General features: G+C 45.0%; 1 long non-coding RNA gene across 1 annotated transcript in view; it reads left to right on the forward strand.

The window, feature by feature from the left end:
• Window positions 1–11,659, forward strand: part of LOC138920066 (uncharacterized) — a 77,840-nt gene extending 66,181 nt beyond the window's left edge. Inside the window, exons 2-3 of the long non-coding RNA XR_011430709.1 lie at window positions 10,839–11,018; window positions 11,523–11,659. This is a non-coding gene — a long non-coding RNA (uncharacterized lncRNA). The remainder of the gene's footprint in view (window positions 1–10,838; window positions 11,019–11,522) is intronic.
• Window positions 11,660–23,928: the final 12,269 nt, after the last annotated feature.

The raw sequence follows: 23,928 nt of genomic DNA on the forward strand, positions 1-23,928 counted from the left end.
GACTGGAAGTCCTTGCAATCCACTGACCACGGGTTCCATTCCCTGGATAGGGTGGGCCCTGTCACCCCTGCTTCTGGGACAACTTGGTCTGTGCTCCTGCAGTTGACAGCCTCCCTTCCACTCCATAGCCGCTTCCTTAGAGACCGTAACATCTGATCAGATTATAGACCCGACCCTCAGGTCTGGGGGCCATCTGCTTGCTCACTTCTTTTGATGCAGTTCCTGTTAATTTTCTAAATTTGATTCACTCAAAGAGATCTTATTTTCCTATTTTCTAAATTCTCAAAGGATGCTTTGTTCCAGTCCCTAAGTATCAAACACAGTCGTTGCAGGAGATGCCATTGATGTCCCACACACTTCCCATCAGCCAGCCCTGGAGGTCACCTGCAGACAGTACCAAATGCTTCCAGTAGTTTCTCTGCCTGAAGATGCTCTCTGGCCAATGGGATATGTTTGGCCCTCAAAAGGGTAGGATGGCAGTGCAGAAGTTAGTGCTCCAGGAACAGCCCTCAACAATGAGAGCATAAAGATGCCAGCTTCCTTGCTCCTCAGTGGGACAGCTCTGATATCTGCTGCACAGAGTTGCCCAGAGGGTCCCCTGTGGGACTGAGCTCTGCTAACTGAGCACACAGAGGTGACCTGCACCCTTTATTGGCTTCCTTCTCTTCCCTGTCTCACTTCCCTACTCCCTCCTGGTGCTTCCTGTGATCGCCTCCCAAATAAACTACTTGCATCTAAATCCTTGCCTCAGGCTCTGCTTTTAAGGGAACCCAGCCTTCAATCTTTCCTCAAGAACAGTCTCCATTGATCCCTTGTTCCTCACATAGCCTCACCTTCCTCTTCTCTGAGCCCCTTTCGGCAACCTTCCAGAAGCACTCAGTCCCAGAGGTGGTAAGAGCACAAGCATTGAAGTCAGACAGACATGAGGTTGAATCCTGCTGAGGTCACTGACTGACCATGTTACCTTGGGCAAATTACTGTCCGAACCTTATTAATCTTTTAAACAATGCAAATGACGATATATAACTTCCAGAGTTGTCAGGAGGAATCAATGAGATAATGTATACAAAGGGCTCAGTGCAAGGCTTGGCAATTAGTAGGTATTCAATAACATCGGCAGGCCTTCCTCTTCCTCTGAACAGAGCTGGTTTCTTTCAGTTATGGGGCAAACAGACCTCATGCCTCCTCCCTGAGGCCGTGGCTGAGCCTGAGCGGGGGTTTTGAGCAGTCGGGGAGGGCACTGGTGGTATGGTAGGCCCCCAAGAGCATTGGCAGACCCTGCCTCCCTTTTCCTTTGATCCTCTGCTTGGGGTCAGTTACTATTTCTTGAAGAAGCCCCACATTTTCACAGCCCTGCACTTTTGCTTGCTCAGTTCCATTCACCAGGAATGCTTTTTTCCTACCCACCCCCGTGTGCTGAAATTTTGCCCCAGTTCTCACAGTGTGGTATAAATCAAGATGCACATCAGATTCACCCGGAGAGCTTTTTCAAAACACACGTCTAGGACCCACCGCTAGAGACTCTCATTCAGTGGTCTGCTGTGGGGTACGGGCATGCATATTTTGAGAAAGCTCCTTCCTTCTGATGATATACACACGCCTGGGGAAAGACCACTGGTATCATCCATAGAGCCCAAGTGATAGTGTGCCATTGGACAGTCTACTTAGCTTCTTTGAGCCTCAGATTTCTCCTCTGTAAAATGGGGGCATTAATAATATTTAACCCACGTGGTTGCTATGAGGATGAAATAAGATAGTAGAGGTGGTGCTTGGAAAAATTAGATCTACTCTAAACCATCCTTGATCCCCCAGCCAAGTAATCACTCCCTCCCGTGTTTCTGTCTTGCTGTCTGTACCTCAAGAGCCCTCAGCACAGTGGTCCTTCTATTAGAGTCATGCAGTCTGTGTTAGTAGCTCCCCGCCCCACCCAGAATGTGAGCAGCTGAGGGCTGGGAACAAGCGGGGATTGTGTACTACCTGCCCTGTGCTCCCGCTGCACCTGGCATGGTGTCTCGTGCGGAGCCGGTGCTTGACAAATTTTTGTTGAATTGAATATAAAACCATAAGAAACTAATGTATCGGGTTATGTTAGGTACCTGCATAATGCATTTTTGAACAGGCTTTTGATTAGTCTTAGTGTTGGGAAACAGTTTCCTACTGACAGTGCATTTGGAAATTGCCAGGAGGGCAATAAATATGCACACAGAATTCTGCTTTTCTCAGACCTGGACAGAATCTCTTCCTTTTCTAGGGCTTCTAGTTGCCAGGTGCCCACAGGGGCAGGGCTGTCCCTGGGCTGCATTCTTGCTCTGGACCTGTCCAGGACCCTTCTGTCTCCATATGTAAGCCCAAGAGCTAGAACTTGGTTCTCTGGAGAGAGCAGGGGTTGGAAGTGCTGTTCTCTCCTCTGGACTTGAGGTTCAGGAGCTCCCCATCTGCATTTCAGGACGTGGGTTCAGTCTCCATGGCAAGCCATTCCCCTGGCTCCCAGTTGCAGCTGTGCCTGCATGCTGGGGCTCCTGGGGTGACTTCGTTAACTCCGGTGACTCTGGGGGCTGCCTTGCCTCCCGGGGACCCAGGCTGCCGGTAGAGTACCTTCCCTCCAGGAACTTGGGGGTCCCTCTCAGCAGCCCTGCAAGGGAGATCCCACCCAGGGAGGGATCTCTCTAGGAGATGGATCCTGTTGTAGGGCTGAGGGTGCGTTCTGGCCAAGGGGAGCCTGAACTGTACAGAGTCCACCTCCAACCAACAGTCTTTAACTTCTCCTTTCTTCTTTTTAATAAATGTACAATGTCTGTTCACTGGTGGGGGTGGGAGAAAGTAGAAAATTTAGAGAATCAAAAAGTGGGAAAAGTAATTTTCTATAAATTTCACAACCCAAAATTTAACCACTGTTGATGTTTTGATGTAGGTATCCATGCATGTATACATACATATATGCAAACACATATATATTACATATAGTATACGTGTGTACATACACCCATAGGTATATATGCATGATATACATAGGTATATATGTATACTATATATTGGTATATGTGTAATATGTGTACGTATTACACAGATATACAAATATAATATACATAGCACTGGTGTATATATACAGTCATGTGTTTCTTAATGCTGGGGATATATTCTGAGAAATGCATCCTTAGGTGATTTCGACATTGTACGAACATGAAAGAGTGTACTTACACACACCTAGATGGTATAGCCTCCTACACACCTAGGCTATATGGTACTAATCTAATGGGGCCACCGTTATATATGTGGTTCATCATTGACTGAAACACTGTTATGTGGTGCATGAGTGTATAATAAAAACACATAGATTATAAATAATAACATTGGTATATGCATAATATAAATAGTCTATATGTAATATGCACAGGCATGTAATACACATAGTTTTAAATAATATAATTTATATAGGTCTATATGTATAATATGTGTAAGTGTGTAAATATACACTTAGATATATAGTATCTATAATATATAGGTATATATAATACTCCTGAGTATATAAGTATAATATATATTAAGTAGATATATCTATATTGACAAATTACTTAGGTATGTATATAATATACATGGATATATATTTATATGCATAGGTATATAAAATATAGATAGATATATAAATCTAAATACATAGATATATTTGTGTAAAACATATAGGTGTATATAATACACACATACAAATTACATACATAGGTGTATGTATATACATCTAAATATAAATACATATAATACACACAAATGTTTGTATAATATACATTGGTGTATATCTCTATATAATACACAGATATATTTATTACATGCATAGATATATATAATATACATAACATACTTTTTAAAATGGAAACATATTGGTTTCTGAGCATTCACTCTCTTCTCTACAATACAACCAGAGCGTTCTTTTGAAAACACCAGACTGATCACGTTCCTCCTCTGCCTGAATTTCTTCATCGCCTTCCCCCATTGTATTTGGATAAAATCAAAATTTTTAATCCCTTCTGCCAAGGTCTGCCTTTCTGACCTGCCTAGACTTACTTCTCCCACCTCCTCTGAGAACAACTTCAGTCATCTTCATCCTCCCCCGAGCCCCTGCTCTGACTGTGCCTGGACACCTCTTCCTCATCCTTCCTCAGCAAACCTTCACGTGAAATTAGGTCCCCTGTCAGGCATTCCTCGGTAGCCTGCATTTGCCTGCCAGAATATTCAGGCATCTTTCCTCAGTGCTAGACAGCAAGCCTCATGAGGATAGGCTCCCTGACTAGCCTGCATCTCCAACTCCCATCGGTGTCAGGCCATCAGAGGGCCCTTTAGAAGTACTTAAGTAGAAGATTGCAATTTTATGGTTTTTTAAAAAAATTCGCTTAATAGTATATTATGAGTATCTTGCCATATCAAGAAATAAATATCTACATTATCATTTTTAATGGGATTATAGTGTTCCATTGTATGGATGTACCATAACTGATTTAGTTGATTTTCTATAGCTGGACAAAATGATGCTTCCAAATGTGTTATAAAGTGTTGTAATTGACATTTCTGTGCAAACATGTACCTAATTTGCCTGACCAAAAAAGTTGTACCAATTTATACTCCATCAGCATTGCTTGGTGTCTTTTTTACATTTCTGCCTCAATGCTGAATATTATTATTAAATTCTTTTGTCACTGATAGTCATAGTTCAAAGTTGCCTGTCTCTGATAACTAGGGATATTTATTCATTCACTTTTTTCATTCTATAGGCACTTATTGAGAGCCAACTCTATGTTATAGCAAAATGAACATGTTCTAAGGTCAATATCACATTGTAGCTCAAGAATACATTTAGAATATGGTAGGGAAAACCTCCTCTCGCTTTTTTTCCTTTAAAACGTCTTTGTTGTTACTATTGTACACTGATTATTCTAGATAAACAGAGTTGTTTTTTTCAAGGAACTTAAAAAAAACCCGCAGTTATTTTGAATTGGAGTGCATGAAATTTATAGATTTGAGAAGAAATCAATCTTTGTCATATTGAGTCCTCTCCCTCAAAATCACAGCAGTTTTCAAAATCTCAAGTTTTAAAAATGTCTCTTAAAAAAACCCTTTCAAATATGACCACCCAAAGATAAACACTATTAACATTTGGCCAAATATCTTACTAGATCTTTGGAGGCGTATGTATGTTTATAAATAGATAATTTTACCTCAATGAGATGTGCGTGCTGTTTCATTAACTAAAAATAACTCAATAACATATTGTGAACATCTTTGCATTTTAATAAAACAATTCTACATCATCATTTTATAAACGGCCATAACAGTCTTCCATTGGGTGGATGTATCATTATTTAACTAGTTCCTGTTGATAGACATTCAGGTTGTTTCCAAATTTTAAAAATCAAAACAATGAAGAATGAACATTTTTGTATAAATATATTCATGTCTTGTTATCTTTTTAGAATAAATTCCTAAATTTGGAAAGTTTGGGTCATAAGGTACATACATTTTTAGTTATATTACCAAACTAGGCTTCAGAAAGCTTGTATATAATTGTCTTCCACCCGCAGCATTTGAGAATGCTCATGTAAATCCAAAAAAGAAATTAGAAAAACATTTCCATTTATAATAGCAGCCAAAAGAATAAAATACCTAGCAATAAATTTAACTGAGGAGGTCAAATACTCGTACACTGAAAAATACAAAATATTGTTGAAAGAAATAAAAGGAGACCTAAATAAACGGAAAGACATTCTATGTTCATGGATTGGAAGACTTAACATGATCTACACACTCAATGCAAACCCTACCCAAATTCCAGTGGCTTTCTTGTCAGGAATGGAAAAGCTGATCCTCATATTCATAGGAAATTGCAAGGGGCCCCAACAAACCAATAGAATTTTGAAAAAGAACAAAGTTGTAGGACTCAGACTTTCTCACTTCAACTTACTACAAAGATAAAGTAATTAAAACAGTGTGGCACTGGCATAAAGATAGACATATAGATCAAAGGAATAGAATCAAGAGTTCAGAAATAATCCCATATATCTATGGCCAGTTGATTTTGACAAGGGTGCCAAGTCCATTCAATGGGAAGGAAATCTTCCTCTTTGACAAATAGTTCAGGAGTGACTGATATGCACATGTGAAAGAATGAAGTTGGACCACAAACTCACACCATGGAAAAAAATTAACTCAAAATGGGTCAATGACCTAAATGTAAGAATTAAAATCATACAACTCTTAGAAAAAAAATAGAGGTAAATCTTCACAACCTTGGATTTGAGACTGGATTCTTTACTATGACACCAAAAACACAAGCAACAAAAGAAAAAAATCAATGTTAGACTTCATCAAAATTAAAAGTTTTGTGCATCAAAGAATTTTATCAAGCAAGTGAAAAGATAATCTATAGAATGGCAGAAAATATTTGCAAGTCATATATCTGATAAGAGTCTGGTATCCGGAATATATAAAGAAGCCCTAAAACTCAACAACAAATAATCAAACAACCCAATTAAAAAACGGGCAAAGCACTTAAACAGATATTTCTTCAACAAAGATGTACGAATGGCCAATAAGCACATGAAAAGATATTCAGCATCTTTAGGCACTGTGGAAATGCAAGTCAAAGCTACAAGGAGATGCCACTTCACACCCACTAGGCAGGCTATAGATTAAAAAAAAGGAAAAGCAGAAAATAGCAAGTGTTGGTGAGGATGTGGTCAAATTGGGACCTTCGTGCATTGCTGGTGGGCATATATAATGGTGTGGCTGCTGTGGAAGACAGTTTGGCAGTTCCTCAAAAAGTTAGACATAGAATTACTGTGTGACCCTGCAATTCCAGTCTCAGGACATACCCAAAAGAAGTGAAAACAGATGTTCAAACAAAAACCTGTACGTGTATGTTCATAGCAGCACTATGTATAATAGCTAAAAGGTGGAAACAGCCTAAATGTCTGTGAACGAGTGAATGGATAAACAAATCGTGGTATATATGTACAATGGAATACTATGCAGCCATAAAAAGGAGTGAAGTAGTGATCCATGCTACAACGTGGACGAGCCTCCAAAACATTATGCTAAGTGAAAGAAGCCAGACACAAAGGTCACATGTTATATGATTCCATTTACATGAAACACCCAGAACAGATAAATCTGTAGAGACAGAACACAGACTGGTGGTAGCCAGGGGCTGGGGAGCGGGGAGGATGGGGGAGAAAGTGTTTAACAAGTAAGAGTTTTACTTTGGAGTGATGGAAATGTTTTGGAACTGGATAGAAGTGACAGTTGCACAACACTATGAATGTTCTAAATGCCACTGAATTATTCACTTTAAAATGGTTAGTTTTATGTGATATGAATTTTACCTCAATAAATTATTTAAAAACCAAGCAAGCAGAAAAATGCAGTGTGTGATTTGTGACCAGGCATAAAAGGGAACCTCATAGACTGGAGCTGATTCTAACCTTGAGCTCCTCACTTCCAGAACAGTAGTCATGTGACCCAAGAAAGAACCAGGAAACCCAGGTCCCACAATAGCCGTGACTTTAGCCTACTGTTTTCTGCTGTAAAGTTACCATACATTTGCTTTTGAAAAAAAAAAAAAAAGAATGCTTATGTATCCTGTGTCTTTGCCTATGCCCTGGGCATGGAGAATCTTTTAAAAGTGACATAAAGGAGGAAGGGGGAACCCGAGGTTATCTGGGCTGCAGTATTCTAGGCTAAGGAATGAGCATATGTTCCTTAGGCAGGAACATATCTGGTGTGTTCTGAAGGGAGACCAGGTGGCTGGAGCAGAGTGAAAGAGAGGGAGGGAGCAGGAGGTCACGGTGGCCTGATCGAGTAGGACCTCAGGGACTACTGTGAAGATGAGCGTTTCCTTAGTGAAAAGGGAAGCCAGCTAAGAGTTTGAGCTGAAGAGTGGCTTGATTTGACTTCACGATCTTACTTAGGTTTTAACAGGACAGCTGTGATGGAGAATTGAATGTAGATGGTTATGCAAGTGACTGATTAATTACAAGTGTGATAAGAGCTAGGAAGGCGGGTCCAGGGTGCTTTGGGAAAGTAAAACAGGAGACCCTGACTTGGTCTGGGGGTGGGGAGCTCAGGTAGGCCTCAGGTAGCATTTGGGCCTCAGGGCGATTGAGAGCCATTGTGGGAATTTGAGCAGGGGCATGAAGAGTTTGGTGGGTAAATAGATCCAATGCTGGTCACACCCTCTGCTAGGGGATGCTTTGGGAGTTTTCCTCAAGTGGGAAACCAGAAGCATTCAGCTGGCTGTGAGTCTGGAGAGGGCTCGCTGTGATTGTCCAGCCTCGTGGGAGGAGGAGAGGGTAGGAGGCAGGCTGGTGAGCCTCGGGGCACTGCGGGACCCACTTACTTCACCATCATTCCTGACATGTGTCAGGCACTCGAGGGCCCTCATGGCTCTAATTGAAATTCTCTCTGTCACTGAGACGTCAGGTGAGACATGGCTCTGTCTCTAAATGAAGCTCTGGGTGGAAGCTTGACAGCTCCAGGTGGGAGGCATTCCTGCAGTTTCATCACTCAGGGACAGATCTGGCCACACCCTCCATGGCATCCTGGGTCTTCTGGCTGGTCCTTTGCATCCAGGAGAGTCTGTGGTCATAGGCCTTACAGCCAGGAACACAAGTGTCTGGTAATTCTCCTCCAAGCACCTCTGTATCAGGCAGAGTCAGCAGGAAGCAGAGAGAACACTCCAATTAGGTTAATTCAAGGAGGAATTAATAAAAGGGCTATTTACAAAGGTGTGGGCAAGGTGTAGGGAAATCATAAGTGCTAGCGCCATACTTGGGGCCGGTAAGAGTGCTCTTCTTTCTAGGTCCAAAGGGAGGAAGTTGGAGGAAGTACCAGATATTGGAGCCCGGACGGAGGGAGTCATGGAGAGAAAGCTGGGGGACAGGAGCTGTGTCCCTCAGCTGACAGACACAGCCAGACCCAGGCAACCTTGCAGAGAGGGAGCTGGAAGAATAAATACCCTGACTGCACCTTCCTCCCTTCCTCTGATCCCCTGCCAGGACTCCCCAGTGGTCAAGCCCAACCAGAAGCAAGGGTCAACGGAGCCTGTTGATGATGCCCGTATGGCTAGAGAAGCGTGGAGAGTAGACCTAGAAGAACGAATGGAAGATGTTCTTGTTCCTCTGGGCCGGGACCTGCCCTGGGCGCAGGATCCAGAACCAGATCAGACACAGTCCCTGTCTTCAGGGAGCTTTCAGTGACACGAGAGTGGGGCCAGAGTGACATACAGTAAGATTAGTGCTATGATAGAGGGATAAACAAATTGCATGGGCTTTCTGGTTGAACAGACCATTAAACAGGGGAAGTGAGGGGTAGAGAGACGGATGCCTGGCTGCTCTCCCAAGTGCAGCCGCAGCGGCATAGTTACCACATTTTTAAAGGTGATGGTTGGATGTGAGAGTTTTCGTACTATGTGGATAACAGCAACAGCACTCCCTCACAAGCTTATTGTGGAGACTGAATGAGATCCTGGATGGAAACTTCCTAGCACAGCACTCGGCACTTTGCAGGCGAGCAGTCAACAGCAGCCCCGTGGCTGTCTTTTGGTCTTCTGGCCTCATCAAAGTAGTCTAGCTAACTCGACTGAGTTAATAAGCAAGACAGGAGGAGCACCTGGAATCCCCACCCGGTGACTCTGTGATTTATATGGCTACCATTTATTATGTGCTTGCTCTGTCCCACACACAGTGCTGAACTTTTTACACATGTTATCCCTACAACTTTTATGGAGGGGGTAGGTAGATAATATTATTTTTCTTCCTCGTGTGCCTCTTGTGATGGTTTTAAACCATTCTTGCAAATTCTTTAACACTTTTCCTGTTAAGAGGTGAGGTCTATGTCCCCTGCCTTTGAATCTGGGCTGTTCTGAGTGACTTACTTGTAACCAGTGGAATGCAGTGGAATTGAAGCTGTATAATTTTGGAGGTTAGTTCAGAAAAGGTCATGAAGCCACTGCCTGGTGTCTTGGGACATGCACCCTGGAGGAAGCCAGGCACCACAGAAGGAGTCCCGACTACTCTGAGACAGCCATGCTGGGGAGACCACATGTGGACACTTTGGTTCACAGCCCAGCTGGTGACCAGCATTAAGTGCCAGCCATGTGACAGAGCCATCCTCGATGTCCAGCCCAGCTGAACCCTCCCCGGATTCCTGACCCATAAAGTGACGAGTGAAATAAAGTGGCTGGTTTGGGCTGCTAAGTTTTGGAGTAAATTTTTCTACACCAGTGGTAACTGGGACATCTCCCCACTCTTGCCATCCTGTGGGTGGAACCTATTTCTCCAGACAGACTTTAGACCTGGCCGTGTGAATGATTTTGGCTGTTGGGATGTGAGTGGATGCGATGCACCCCATGTCCAACCAAAAGCTTTAAACGTGTCCAGGTGATTTGGCCAGCTCTCTCACATTCTGTAACAGGCCATGGGAAGATTGTGCTCCAGATACTTGTTTCCTTTCATCCTAAAATGAAAAAGACCTGAATTCTACCTACAGCCTGAAGCAGAGCTGCCCCAGCTGACCTACAGGCCTGGCAGTGAGAAATAAATGCTTCTTGTGATAAACCACTGAGATTTTGGGGTTGTCTGTTACTCTGTATCATCACATCACAGCAATAGCTGACTAAGATGGGATAGGTGGGTAATGCTATTATTCCTGTTTCCCAGATGGTAAGACTGAAGCAGAAAGGTTAAATGAATTGCTCACGTCATAGCTAGAGAGTCAACTTTGGAACTCATTTAACCATTGTCTCCGGAAAGGCATATGCATTAATAGTTTGCTCATGGGCCCAAATGTGTTTCCAGCATGCCTGCTCAGCCCCTGGCCTGGACATCTATAGCAACTTCAATTCCTGGAGGAGCTGAGGACACTGTATATGAGATAAATAGCCAATGAGAGCCTGTTTCCCAGTGCCTAAAGCCTCAACCTTGAAACCGCAGCTGGATCATCTATTATTCTTCCCAGAGCACAGAAGAGGCGGCCAGGTGCGTGGAAATATATAAAAGCTAAAAAAGCTATGCTGAAGCCTAAATACATAAGGAAAGCAGGTAGCACTCCACTTCATTCTTCCTCCTCTGGTCTCAGAGGTGGAGCGTCGTTAAAAGCATTCTGAATCGGTACACATTTTTATGCATTCAGAGTCCGCGTAAAATCTATTCAAGTGTCTATAGCTGTGTCTGGCTGTGTGTGTGCATATGTGTGAGTGTTGCACCACAAAAGAACATATTTGGGGGATAATGTGGCTAAAGAGGCTGGGCTTTGGAGTCAGACAGTCTTTGATTTAAATATGACCTCCCATTGTGTGACCTTGGACAAGTTTTGCAACCACTCTGAGTCTTAGTTCGTTCATCTTATAAATAGGAGGCAGCAATACTTGAATAAGGAACGGGGTTGGCCTCCCTGAAGCAATGTATATAAGGCACCTACCATCTTGTTGGGGCTCAGTGAACATTTGCATCCTTTTCTCCCTCGTCATCTTTTATAAACAGTGACTACAAATTACAGATTGCCCAACTTGAGGACTTCCCATGAATCCTGCTGGCATCTGGGGAGCTGCCTGTGCTCCAGGGATGATGGAGGCGGGAGCCCCTGTCGAATGGGACCGGAGTCCTGCATCTCCACATCTGTACGTATACAGTCCTCTAACTAAGCACCAAAAGGCGTTCCTAGAGAAAGGGGCTTAAACCAGGAGACATTTGGGTCTGGTTGAAACCCTGTCTTTATTATTTGTTAGCTTTGACCTGGGTGATTACTTAACCTTTCTATGCCTTGTTTATTTTCCTTTCTGTAAAATGGGCATAATATGTGTATCCTGCTTACCAACATGTTATCAGCATTCAGCATGGTGCCTGCCACCTAGTGAGTGTCATGAGGATTGAACAGAGTAACACGTGCATAATTGTCCAGCTCATAGGAGGCACTCAGTTAACACTGGCTCCCCTAGTGGTACTGTTGGCATAAAGGCAGGACCTTTTAAGGCAGGGAACTCAATAAATTTTAACTGAATCTGAGTCATCACTGTAATAGCACACTCTTAGATCTTTTTTGGAGCTCTTTGATTATGTTTTGAGGAAACTTGGGGTCCACAGTCTATAAATTGACATTTTCAGAGCCTGATTCTATCTGCCTTAAGAGACATAACTGACTCTTCTCCTGAGTACCTCCCATCCTACGTTGCTGCCATGCTTCCTTCAACCTGAGGGCATTTGCATACGCTGCTCCTATTGCTGTGAGTGCAGAAGTCATCATCATCATCGTCAACACAATCATCATCAGTGTCATTACCATCATCATCACCGTCATCATTCTCATAATGACCGTCATCAATATCATAATCATCACCATCATCACCACCACCACTACCATTATCAGCTCCTCAGCAGCATTATTGTAATTGTCATCATCTCCACCACAGGAACTATTACCAACACTCCCACCATTTATGGAGCCCTTACTCTGTACTATACTAGCTGCTGTTAAATGCTTTGTCTTATTAAATCTTTATAACAAATCTCTAATGTCACTACAATTATTAGCTTCATTTTACAGACAAGGCAGCCAAGACATGCAAGAGTGAAATAATTTGCCCCAAATTAACCATTGGTAGGCACGTGATTCAAATCCAGGTAATATCACTTCTAGGCTAACTTTCTTAGCTGATAAATGGAATTGCTCCTTCTCCCCATTCCTTACCTAGTTAACCCACCCTTCATATCTCAGCTTAAAGGTTCCGACCTTGGAAGTCTTCCTTGACTGACTTTACCACCGCTGTGAGCACACAGAGCTCTTTTTAAGTTTTCTTCATAGTGCTTTTCATGATTAGTAATTTCACATTTATTTGTGAAGTGATTTGATTAATAGCTGTCTCTTCCAAGCTCCGTAAGGGATGGCAGGCACTGGTCTTTTTTGTACGCCATCTTATGCCCTGCGCCCAGAGTGGAGGCTGGCTCAGAGTCAGTGGTCCACAGTATTGTTGAATGAATGAACCCTGCCTCTATCATTAGCCTAGATATGGCCTGCTCCTCGGTTCTCCAGTCTTTTCAGGTCAACCTTCTTTCTAACTTATATTTTGTGGGCTCTCTGGGTTCTAGTTGAAGCAAGTGTTATCCTCCTTGGCTCACCATTATCTAGGTAGACTCTCCAACACTGGCTCAGAATCAGGGCGTCTTTGAGATTGGACAGGTTGGGGTGAGGAAAATCAGGAGAGATGGAGACCAGGCTGTTGTAATAAGAAAGGCTTGGCAGAGAGGCCGTGGATGGATGACGCTCAATGGCAGTGGTGGCAGTGGGGACCAGAGTCAGCCACAAAACTAAAAAATGATATAAGGCAGAAATGACTGGGCCTGGTGTCTGGCTGAGGGGAGCAGATGGGTGTGGGGCATCATCAGTTGCTCTAAGGTTTCAACTTTGGAGGAAGAATAATTCATGGTGACATCTACTGCCTCGATGGGCATCCCGGGCTGATCTCCCTGCGTACGATGGGCTCTGTTATGTGTCTTGCTTTTGCATCACTCTGTCCTCTGCCTGCAATGCCCTTTTCTGTCTTCTCCACCTGGAAAACTCATATTCACCTTTCAAGACTCAGATCAATAGTCTTTTCTGCAGACGTTGTTGCTGGCTCTGGGCTGCCACCCATTTTGGTTAGATCTTTTCTAAATTGTGCGCTGAACTGGCATCACATGTTTATGTGCTCATCTGCCCCATTGGCTGTGAGCTCGTTGGGAGCAGGCTTTGTCAGCCTGGACCTCCCCTCCCCTCCCCTCCCCTTCCTTCCTTTTCCTCCCCCAATATCCATCCAACCCTTGTAATGCTATAATGTGACACGTGTCCTATTAACTACCAGAACCATAATAATAAAACAAAGACGGGATGGGGGAACAGGGGAGGTGGGCTCTGGCTTGGCAGATCACATCTTTGGCTGAGATCAGGGCCTGCAGAAAGAGGAGTGTGGAGTCCTTAAGACAGCAAACACCCCTTCCTGCTCATGATGAGGGGAGACCTTCTGCCTGCATCCCTTGACATGGGCCATTTGATTTCCTGACACACTGCAGTTCCTCCTGTCTGAGTTTGGATTCAGATCATCACATCAGAGTTATGGAGCGAGCAGACCAGAAAGTGGGTTTAACGACATAAGCACCGCTGCATGTGGGTTTCTTTTTCTTAACTATGTTATCTATAGCCAGAATGAGACAAGCAGTGGGCGTTGTGTGGCTGGCCTCCTGCTGCAAAGGCTTCCTGAGTGGGGGAATCCACAGGCGGTGGTGCTAAACCCACTCATCCAATGATATAAGCACCCTGGGGCTGCTGTGCACTTGGACTCTCCTTATTGAGCTTGGCGATGAAAGTAGGGGTCCTGCGCGTAGTCTGGGAAATGCCACCAGGTACCCCCAGTTCCAGCCATGGGCTCTTTGACTATATTGCCTCTTGGGACTCAGTGCTGGGACCCTGGGGACCTGACCCCTGACCACCTAGCAACTTTCTTTCCTTCTTGGATAAGTCACTTAACCTCTCTGTGCCTCTTTTTCCTCATCTGTCCAATGGGGATCATGATAATACCCACCTCACAGGATTGTGGTGAGTATGGAATGATATAACCATGTAAATTACTTAGAGCAGGGCCTATCACACAGTAAGCGTTAGCAACTATTGCTGCCATTCCACAGTGATTATTGCTGTTGTCATTTTAATTTTTTTCCGCTGGGTCCTGATGCTGTTCTTTCAATTTTGACCAGATCTTGGCAAGCCTGGTACCTTCTCTTTATTCAAGTCTCATCCTAATGTCACGTTCTCAGAGAGCCCTTCCCTGACTCCCAAATCCAGAGTAGTAACTGCACTTGACCACTCTCAAAACTATCCTGTTATGACACGTCATTGTCTCTATAGCACCCATCCTACTTCGCATTCTTATTTGTGTGCTTATTCATTGCCTCTCCCCATCCTGGAATGTAAGCATCCCTGTCTTCTTTACCACAGTCTCCCAAGTGCTCTGCACAGCAACCTGCACCCCGAAGGTCTCAACAATTATTATTATTAGTTGAATGTCTTCATCAGACATCTTGCGCCTTATTCTGAACCTTTGTAAGCTTGGTTCACAACTGAGTCCCACAGGAGGGAGAAATTGAGATTGGGTGACATTGTTTTTCAATGTTTCCTGCTCTGCTTCCCTTCCACCCCTTGGTGGAGCCCTTGTCACAACTTTCTAGTGAGTGTGTCCTGTTCTTTTACTCTCAGGACTAGACTGGAAATACATCATACTAAAGTGTAAATGATTGATACGGACAAAGTACCACCTTCTCTTACAAGATCAAAGCCTGACTTATTCTGCTTGCCCTCCTTACAGGGAAAGATGCAAGGATGGTGCAGGGCTAAGAGGGTGAAGGTGCTCATTCCAATTCCTCTAATTAGCTGTGTGATCTTGAACAAGCCACTTACCCTCTCTGAGCCCTGGTATCAATATTTTTAAAATGTGCTTCTTCCCGTGTGGGATTGTTGTGAATGTCAAATGCAATCCCTGTGTCTGAAAATGACTTGTCTCTTATAAAATGCTCTCTGAGTAAGCTGTTATCGTTGTTTATCATAACAGAAAATAAGGAGAGCGAGTGAAGTGAGTGACAAGTTGAATAGAAACCAGCAGTGTGCCTCGGAGGAATCCTTGTCTCCCTGTCTCTTATTCGCCACTCAAGGCCTTGGGTTGCCTGAGATACGATCACTCTCCAGGGCGCCCACTCTCCTCCAGCTCCTGTCCTGCCCCTCCCCTCACTCTCAGTACGGCTTTGAAGAGGAGCCCCAGGTCCCACCAATTCAGGGAAACAAGGGATGCTGACATCAGCTGTGTAAACTCTCGAAGTTAAGTCTCCCTTCAGTCCCGAGGGCCTCTTTCTAGGCGCTAAAGCACACCCAGTCTTCCTCTTGCCCACATCATCCCCTCGCTGGGTCCCTTGGAAGCCTGAATTCCTTTTCTCCTTCTCCTTGCTGCCTTGGTCCAAGCTCGGCTGCCCTGGTCTGAGCTCCTGCCCCTGACAACAAGCAGCTTCTCTAGGTCAAGCTGGGTCTCCCCTCGGCCTCCCTTTTCCCCTCCCCACATCTAAAGCCTCTTCCGTTCATGAACATCCACTGAGATTGCGGAAGGGCACAGGACAGACCAGGGACATGTGTGCTCGGGCCGTGCTCTCTATGGTGAAGGCACTTGGGAGGGTGGGTGCTGGAGCCTGGCTGCCTGGGTCCCTGTCCCGGCTCTGGTGCTTACTAGCCCCGTGACCTTGAACAAGTTACTTCCCCTCCTTGTGCCTTTGCTTATCCATCTGCAAAATGAAGATGATCATTGAACCTACATCAAAGGATTTTTATGAGGATTAAAATGGATTCATTCACGTAAAGCGCCTAGAATGATACCTAGCAGAGAGTAAGTGCCCAGTGAATATTGTTTTTTTTTTTTATCATTAATAAGGAGTGAACTGCTTCCTTATTGGCAAACTCTAGTCAAAGGTGACCTCAACTTTGAGGTGGGTGCCCCAGGTAAGTCCTTTTCTCCCTGGACCCTGCCCCTCTCCTTAGGATGTTCCCAAGAGAGGTTTGTCCATGAGGAATCTTTGGCCCTAATTCTTTTCTCCTTTCTGTAACCTCACCCTTTGCCAGGCAACTTTGCAGTTGCTCCACTGACGGCAGATGAGGGAGGGTCCCTGCCCTTTGAGCTGGGGTTCAGCCAATGACTTCTTTTGGCCCCCAGGGGAGTATGGGCAGAAGTGGACCGCTCTATATTTTGTCAGTTCCATGCCCAGGTTGTAAGATGCCTTACCTTCTTGTGCCTCTGCCACCATCATGAAAACAACATGCCCTGGCTAGCCAGCTGGTCTGAGGAAGATGAGAGACACTGGAGACAGCGTGGAGCAGACCTGTACCTGATGTTCAGCCTGGAGCTGTGCACCTATGCCTGTCGTAGCCCAGCCAAGCCGGGCCAAGGTCAGCAGAACCCCAGCCACCCCACAGACGCATGAGCGAAATAAGTGCTTCTTGTTGTGTGCTACGGAGATTTGTGCTTGCTTGTTAGGTGACAATAGCTGACTGATACACCTAGTGAGTGGGGGAACTGCCCTATTATTGTTGACCAGGCCTGGGCTCCCAAACCCAAAGCAGGGAATGGCTGGTAAGCTGAGCTGGACCATGTGGAGTACCATTTGCCCTAAATTAGTTGAGTCAGATTGAAGTGGACTGTCATGAACGTCCTTGCTGCCAGTTGCTCCTCAATCCCCACCCTGTTGCATGTACAAATCTGAGCCTTAGGTCACTCGGCACCAGGGTTGCATGTAGGAAAGAGACAGAAGAGACCGGGAGATGGAGAAACACGGACTGATGGAGCAAGGCCTGTCTGGCAGAGCACCTTGCTGCTCCAGACACGTGAATGAAAGAGAGGAGAGGCAGCCAGCCAGGTCTTTCCCAAGAGATTGGGCTCTGAGTTGGTTAGCTACTTCTGCTGCTTGGGTAGAAGAGGGAAAGGAGTGAAAAAACAACACCAACCCTAAAGTGAGGTGACACCCCTACCAGAAGGTGAGGCCCAGCCAGCGCCTCGAGTCAGCCCATACATTGCGAGAATCCCTTCCCTACAGGTGAGGTGGCGTCAGAGAGGAGAAGGGGCAGGCTGGGGCTTTTGTATATTTATGCCCCGTCCTCATCACTCTTTCCCCATACCCCTCTTTATTTATTTATGGATTTTACATGGTACTTGTCTCTTCTTGAAATTCTCTATCGATCACTTTATTTACTTGTATCTGTCTCCCAGCATTAGAATGCGAGCTCCATCAGGGCAGTAACCGGATTTGTTTTTTCATGGCTGTATATCCTTTGCCTGAAATAGTAGCTGGCACAGGGTGGGTGATCAATAAATGTTTGCTGAATGAATGAATAAATGAATGAGTGAATGAATGAATTCATGCAATGGCCCATGCTGTATCAGGTGAGCCTGGTTACTGTTTGCTCGTTGCCCCTTTTCCTTCTCCTACCATATCTTTGCCCAAGTTGCAGGAACTAGAAGACCTTAGCCAAGAGGCCCATTCTTTGATTCAGAAATTTCTCTGGTCTTAGACACCCTGGGGTCTGGAACCCGCTTTCCATCTGTACCTCTGGGCTCTATCTTGTTTAGTTTCACACTTGGACCACTTTGTACTGGTGATTTGATTAGGACCCATCTCCCTTCTGGCCCTATTCTACTTTTGGTTTGGCTATCTAGAGAGCTTACCGAGAACACAGCACCTCTGTTCCCAGCCAGGCTTCAGCACATAGCCCTCCAGGCAGAGAAATGTCCCCCACCCACCTTGCTTGTCTGGTGGGGATATTGACAATCAGCTCCTTCTAGCAAGACCATGGATAGACCAACTGTGGAGATATGTCAGCCTGTGTGATAATAGTTCTTACAGTTTAGCCTCTTAAAAGTCTTTGCCGACTTATCTTTATTGTTTTAGCTCATTCTGTTCCCATTTGCTCATTCAGTGATTCATGCAAATGCATGTAGCAACTTCTATGCCAAGGGACTTTGCTAATATCCTTTGCAAGGATGCCTTTGTGAAATGCCCAGGAAGGCTGCTCTCACTGCTCTGGGAAGGACGGCTTGGCTCCAGGGTGTAAAATGAAACCGAAAAATTTCCAGGTGGAGTGTTGGCTGAACTCCATGGCTGCTGCATGAGTTCAATCAACCTTCCTCACTCGCAGCTGCTGAGGTGGCTGGGGATCCATTCTTTGCTATTTGACTCCTCCAAGTTCACGTACATTTGAGTTACACTTTGTAACTGCTGCCTTTAACTTACTATTCTCAGCCTCTGGTTTTCTTTTGATTTATGCCTGGAGCCTTAGGGTCCCTCTTCAGAGGCACCTTATCCTTCTCATTATCACATCTCCTTACATCTGGCCAGAGTCACTGGTACATCCCTACAGGGGCATTTAGCAGAAACTCGTGAGCGTTACAGACAATTCTCCTTCCAGCTCATGGCCCGAAGCTCAATAACATTTGCAAGGGAGAATAATAGTAATGATAATGACTAATAATTTTTGAGCTCTTGTTATGTGCCAGGTACTGTGTTAACATTTAACATACATTTTTCATAGCGCACTATTAAGGGAGGCACTATTCTTGTACCCATTTTACCAATGAGGAAACTGAGGCAGGGAGCCTTTGAGGGACTTGTTCTGGATCACATGACTCGTGAGAGGTGGAGCCAGGATTTGAATCTAGGTCAAAACCTCTGCTTGCAACTCCTGTATTTTCTGAAGGCAAGAGGAGCAGGTATCAGGCGCCAGTCAGGGAACTGAATCGCTAAGACAGTTGAAGCCATGACCACAGAGGGAGCCCTGAGCCCTTGAAAGGGGCATCTTGGCAGGCAGATCTCATCTCAGGAGCTCTCTACAACTGGCTGGGTTCCGAAGCCCAGATCCCTTACCTGCTCCATCAGCCTGACTCTGGATCTCTCTACAGTTTTTGCCTCTCCATGAAACTGGGAGGGTGCGTTTCTTCCATTTGCTCCTCTGGAAGCACTCTCCACCCTTCCCCTGCCAGCTCTGTGCCTGGGAGGCTGACCTGTATGGACCGCATCGTTGGACTTCCAGATGGTTCAGCCTGCTGGCACCAGCAAGAAACCCAATGGAAGGAGGAGAGTAGGGATCTTTACCTCCCCACCCGCTCCCTGTGTTTCGACCGGGTCTTAGCTCCTGTCAGCAGCCCTCCCCACATAGTGCTCTCTCTCCAGGTTCTGGGATCTATTCCTTCCCCTCACTCATGCCAGGCTGGAATGGGTAAGAGCAGCCCCCTTGTTACTATCCCCAAGATTCTGCACTCTTCTTTGTGGTTTTCCTACTTCCTGCCCACACTTTTGTAAATGTATGTCTACAGAAGTTCCTTAAATTACCCAGTTGGAGCATTCCATCTCATTCCTATCAGGACTCTTACTGACATCCCTGGACTTTTGAGCCATTTCTAACCTCAGATAACCAGCCATTACCCAAACCCTGACTTTCCGCCACCCCAACCATTCCACGTTGGAGCCCCTTCCTAGTTTTGGAGATGCAGTGTACTGTGGAAATAACACTGGCTCTCAGGTCAGCGTGGGGTTCAAAGCCTGGTTCTGACACTCGCTGTACGACTTCAGGTAAGTTACTTAACTTACCCAGGCCTCAGCTTTCTCATCTGTGAAATCGGGATGACATTACTTCATAGGTTTATCAAGAAAATTAAATGGCACAGTGCACATAAAGCCGTTAGCCCTGTGCCTGGCCCATAAACATCAGTTTCCTTGGTTTTGTCCTGTCTCTCTTCAGCTCTAACTCTCTGAACCACCCATCCGTTATGTTGGGTTCAGCCTCTTGTCCTTCGGTTGGACAGCTGGCTTTGGTCCTGCCCCGAGACATGGCAGGTAGAACTACAGAGAGGAAGGAGGGACTCCTGACTCCCTGTGGAAGGAGGAGTGGAGAGGAGCTCAGAGGAGGGCAAAAAAGACAATTTGAGGGTCTGAAACACTGACACATGGAGAAGGGTCATTCATTGCAGCAAAGAAGTGAGGGGAGAGTGAGTCAATGCTGGTCTTCATTTATAGCTCCATTTTATCAGCCAGAAGTGGTAAGAGCCAATGTTTCTGATATTCTCAGCTAAAGAAAATTCCAGTGTAATATCCTGACCCACATGTTGGTGGTTCCCACTAAAATGGATAAAGGAAGCTCCCCCTTATCTCCCTCCTAGCTTTTCATTGCATCCTAGCAAAGCTCTGTCTCCACAGTGGAAAGACATCTCTCCTCATTTGGAGTTAGAAGGGCCTGGATTGAAATTTGGCCGTGTAGGGGATCAGAATTTGCCACCCCAAAATATGTCTCTTTGGCTTGATTATTTTTAAGAATGAAAGACTCAGGAAGAAACTTTGAACTTTCTGCTCACTGCCTAAAAGAATTTAAGATAGAAGGTCTGTTCTAGGAGGGAGCTATCACGGTAGATAACTATAGTATAATATGAACCAGGCGTGGTGGACAGGGAGGAACCTAGCAAGGCCCGTTTGATCAAAATCCTCTCCATGTTCCATTGTCTCTGCAAGGCATGGCAAATGGTTGTTTACCAAACATTTACTTTCGCATTTCCATGTGAATTGCCTTCCTTCCCTTTAAAGTCCCAAACCACTACCCCCAACATCCTCTTCTGTCTTTAGCTGAAGATGGTATTTAAGGTAATGGCGTTGGCCATTTGGGCGAGTTACTCAGTTTTCCTGGGTTTCTCTCATCTATACACATGGTATTAAATTGATCTAATTTTCTCCTGTTATTCTGTCTCATGTCAGTTTAATTCTTAGACCAGCCCAAAGGACTTAGAAAGGTAGAGGAATATTTTTTCCTCCCCTACAGCTGCTTTGACCCCTAGCTTGTGGGATTTGGGGAGGGCCTTGAGCACTCCAAGCATCATTTCCTTCATTCTCAAAATAGGGATAATTATAACTACTCATCAACATGGTTGGGCTGATGGTTGAATCAGGAGCAGGTGATGAACATGAAAGACAAGAGTATAATTCAGGCCAGAAAAGCATTCAGCACTCAACCTATGCTTATTTTCTCCTTTCTTTGCCTCTCACTGTAGTAGACAGGTGCCCTTTTCATTTCAGGGGAAACCTGAAGATTTTCTTGTATTACTTAAAACACATGAAAAACCCCTTGATTTTTATTATCCTTCTTCAGCTTTAGGATGAAATGCCTCCCCTCTTGTTAGGTGGTGCATTTTCTATTGAATTGTCACTTTCAAGGATGCTCTCTGGCTCCTTGCAGGCTTGTCTCCACTCAGCCACGGACTGAGGGTGAATGTCTGGGTGAGGGGGACGAGGTTCAGAAGGATGGTTGTTCTGAGTGTCATAAAGTCCCCTGTTTTATTTTGTGCATTCCCTTGTGCCCTTCTACCTTCTGAATGAGCCTTGTCCTTCAAAAAAGCTTTGAATTTGGGACTTAGACCACATACTTGATCTGAGGACAGCTTGGATTTTAGGAGAGAGAACTGGAGATAATGAAAGGAAGCGCCACGTGGGAGGGCTAAGATTAATTTTTATCTCTAACTTTTATTACTTATCACGTATTTTCCTTAATTTGCAACTTGAAAAGAAAATGGTCCTTTATGCACCTGAACATTCACAGTTTTCACTAGCAAGCCACATTATTACTTCGTGGGTGTGTGGGCTGATGTGTTCTTTTTTATAAGCAGAGGCGAGTGAAGTTTCAAGCTTGCCCTCCCGTATTGGGTGTGACTCAGAGAGAGCTCCTCCAGTCAGCAATCTTTCATCTTCTGTCAACTTCATGTTTTAATTGTACTCAAATTAAGCTTTTAAAGCTCAAAAATATAATTAGCTATGTTCCATTTCAATCACAATGATTCAAACCTGGTGATGTGATTCTTGGACATCAGGTGGACTAGCTTGGTCCATCCCCGGCTGCCTGTTAGACTCACCTGTGCAGCTTTGAAAGCACAGATGCTGGCGCCCCACTCCCTAGGACTTTGTTCCATTCATCTGTGGTGGGGCCTGGGAATCTGAATAGTTGTCAAGTGCCACAGGGTTCTGTTGTGCAGCCGAGATGGGAGACCGTGGAGTTGGACAATGGAGACATGAGGTGGGTGAGTCGCTACTGTCCTATAATTTTATTACTATTCTCCATGGAATAATTTTTACTTAACAAGACAGTAAAACAAGCCACACTCAAGGCAGCAGTTAGTCAGAAGTTGCTCTTGGGTATCTAGAGTATAGGAGACAAGAGACAACTGGTCCAGGTACCTATTTCTTGTCGCAAAGCAGTGTGATCTTGGGCAAGTCACTTTCCTTCTCTGGGCCTTACCTTCCCAATTTATCAAGTAGCAGAGTCAGATGAAATATTTTCCATGGGCCTTCCAGTGCTGATGTTTATCATTGCTGAGTCTCTACGGGGAAGACACTTCACTGTGTGGTGGGGGAAGCCCTGTTCCCTCCAGCACGCCCAAGGGGAAACACAGTCACTAGAAGGAGGAGGGAGAGGTGGTGTCTGGGGATATGGAGGAGTCTGGGCTGCAGAGTTAGCCCTGGGGCGACTCTGGCATTGACATGAGGCTCTCAAATAAGTGCTCATTGCCCTTCGATGAGCCTCAAATGTCATTGTCGGCACTTGATTCTTACGGGATGAGAGCACTTGGAATTCCAGATGTGGATGGAGTGGATGCCTGCCTTTGAGAGAAGAGGATCCTCTCTCCTTAGATAAAATGACCAAGCACACGAGCCAGTAGAGGACAGAAGGTCCAGAGACTTGAGAACTAAAGTTTATGCTTTGTAAACTTTAACGACGTGATAAATATGAATTGTTATTTCTCCTATTATTAAATCTCCCCACTGTAGCGTTAACTGGTTCAAGTTTCAGCCCCAGCTTGGCCACTAACTGGCTGTATGATCTCAGATGGGCCAAGCTACCTCTCTGAGACACAGCTGTTCCCTTTGCAAAGAAAGAGGGTAGAGCTGCACCATCATCTAATGACTCTTCCTGCCTCCATCAGATCAGTGTGATCAAAACGTGAAATTAGTGGTCGAACAATCAGTAATCTGAGGCTCACCTTTCAAAAAGGAAAAGGCCAGCTGGAAAATGGCATAATTAAAAGAGGGAAAGAAAACTCTCCGGAGAGGCTGCTATTTCACAAAAAGTCAGCATGTCTGTGGTATTCTAAGCAGCATATTACGGTGACAGAGAAACACGGTGGATGTGCTGAAAGATGAGCAGCAAGTGGCAACTGGAGGTGTCTGAAACAGAAAAGTCTATTTTAAAAGACGACTAATAAAGCTGGAGGAGGCGGCCCACACAGAGATGCTCTGAGCCAGCATCCTGCCGCTGAGACTGCGTTCTCCGGCGTGGAGCCCGGGCCCCGGGAATATC

This window comes from Equus caballus, chromosome 22 (genome assembly GCF_041296265.1).
Source record: "Equus caballus isolate H_3958 breed thoroughbred chromosome 22, TB-T2T, whole genome shotgun sequence".
NCBI classification, from domain to species: domain Eukaryota; kingdom Metazoa; phylum Chordata; class Mammalia; order Perissodactyla; family Equidae; genus Equus; species Equus caballus.